At 39.8% G+C, this 2,500-nt stretch overlaps 1 protein-coding gene across 1 annotated transcript in view; it reads left to right on the forward strand.

Moving 5' to 3' along the window:
• Window positions 1-2,500, forward strand: part of LOC138007997 (toll-interacting protein B-like) — a 10,043-nt gene that overhangs the window by 977 nt on the left and 6,566 nt on the right. The window lies entirely within an intron of this gene.

Consider the following 2,500-nt stretch of genomic DNA (forward strand, 5'->3'; position numbering starts at 1 on the left):
CCCCCATTTGAAACTTCTAAACATGCTTAAGGTTTTTTGTGTTAATATGGAGAGTAGTGGACTATAGCAACAATAGTGGGTTTAGAAAGAAGTCAAATACAAGAAGAAGTTGCTTTACCCCAAAAACAGTCCACTCCTTCAACTTGGCCATCATTTCTTGATTTGTTTCCTTCAACTTGGTTATGAGCAACTGCTTACCTCCACAGCCATCATAATAAGAAAGCATTGAAGCAGTTAGAGAAGTGTTTGGACAAGGAAGGGGACATGTCACTTAATTGCTTCAGCACCTGCTACATGTAGGCATGCACTCTGTCTTAGTTCAAACACTGCTCAGGACTCAAAGGGTATATTTCCTGTATTCTCATTTTGTAAGGTTATCCATTAATCTTTTAATCAGTTACTCTAAATTATAATGTTTGAGCACAGACACAAAATACATGTATGATTCATTTTTTTACACTGAAATAATAATAATAATAATAATAATAATAATAATAATAATAAGGTGCACAGCCGCAGCGGCAACCGCAACCGCAACCGCAAACAAGGCGAAGAACCAATTGGACAGAGGAAATGAACTCAGTACTATTGGAGTGTAAGAAGAAAGCGAAGTTGATGGTTGAAATGAAAGACCCAGCGGTAATGGTTGAAGGGCGTAAGAAAGGGTACCGTATTTACCTGTGTATAATACGCACTTTTTTTCCGCTAAAACAGCTCCGAAAATTGAGATGTGTATTATACACAGAATCCATTGTTTTAGACACGCGTCCCTCATTAGCATAAAAACAAAGACGCATTGGTTTTTGATTGAAAAGTAAAAGGCTTGACCAAGATCCACTAATAAATTAACCTTTCTGTTTAAATGAACAACTGAACAACATACATGTAGCCTTCATTTTTGAGCGATAAACTGAACCATCAAAATGGCCACGAAACTCCCCGGAGTTTATGATGCCGGTCTGATAAATAATGCTCGTTAATTTCGCTGAAGATCATCTAATTTCACACTGTTATATTATAAAACTTTGCAAAGAACACAACTACCCACTACATGTTACTGGAAATATGGACAAAACGCCACTGATTTGATATGCCGCGGAACCGAATGATCAACATTACACCGCAGAGAAGAAAATTAATGTCACGCAACTGTTTTGTTGGCGCGTGCTGGTGATGGATCAAAATTAAGACCAATGGTGATTTTCAAGAGGAAAACGGTGCCTAAAGTTGAAAACAAGCACAGGGTTATCAGCGACGCCCAAGAGAAAGGCTGAATGGATGCCGAAGGAATGAAGAGTTTGGCGTGCTCCACGTGTTGGGACTGGGGAGACGAAGAAGCCTGCTTGTTTATGCTTTCGAAGCTTGTGTGACTGAAAGCATGAAAGCAGCATTTACAGAGAAAACACCAATTTAGCAGTAATTCTCGGTGGATTGACCTCAGTTCTGAGTCGTATTTTGTCAAATATGGATTAGTAAAAAAACCTTGATAACACACAAGACGATCTTGTGGACGGACAACAAGATGAACTTGTCGATGATGAATCTTGTGCGAGAGAAGTGCTGTTCGATTGTGACTACGAGTTAAAGTTTCAGTTTTTAAACACTTTACATAGGCTTATTTACTTTACTGTTGTATGTAGGGGAGCAAATTTTCTTATCCAGGAAATGGATTTTTTTCACACTAGTTTTGCTTTTTGCTCTAACTTTTTTTTTCAAAATGCAGTCCAAAATTGGGGTGCGTATTATACACGGGCGCGTATTATACACGGGTAAATACAGTATATGGAGGTTATGAAGGAACTCTTTGATCAAGCGGGCTATGAACACTTAAGATTCACTTGTCAAAATCTACGAGATCAAGCCGTGCATTTAGAGAAGTCACTTGGGAATGTCACAGGGAATGTTTCGAGCAAGGTTGGGAGGCGCCGAAGGAATGAGTTGGAAAGTTTGATGGAAGGGAATGAAACGTGTGAGAGTACTCAAGTCTTGGAGAGCAAAATTTGTTGCAATATTATTGTTAACACGCATACGGACCAAAATGCTAATCATGATGAAATAGATTTGCATAGCCGGAACGCAAACCAAGAAAACCCTGTGGGACCATTTAACAGCTCGTTGTCTGAGGGAGCACTTGAGCTCATAGAAAAATCAACTCAATTGCTCGGATTGGTAAACGCGCATCCAGGCGATTACTCGGGGCGTGAAATTGACACCAGGACCAAACAAAGACCGTCCAGGATTGACATCGATAATATCAATAGAGCTGTTACGCAGTTAATGAGCCAGAACTCTATTTCACCTACTGATAACTTGTTTGGTTATTTATGGCTAACTGCGTATTGTATTCAACTGTTGCCGCGTTTCTTCTTCTGAAGGGATGGAAAAAACCGAGAGCGCAAGGCGAACCGAGGAAAAACGGCAGTGATAAAAGCAAGAAGGTTTTTGAAGAATTAGCAATGGCACTTCGTAGGAAGATATCCATGGCAAAAGCAGAGTTGGA

Source organism: Montipora foliosa, chromosome 6, assembly GCF_036669935.1.
Source record: "Montipora foliosa isolate CH-2021 chromosome 6, ASM3666993v2, whole genome shotgun sequence".
Classification (NCBI taxonomy): Eukaryota; Metazoa; Cnidaria; class Anthozoa; order Scleractinia; family Acroporidae; genus Montipora; species Montipora foliosa.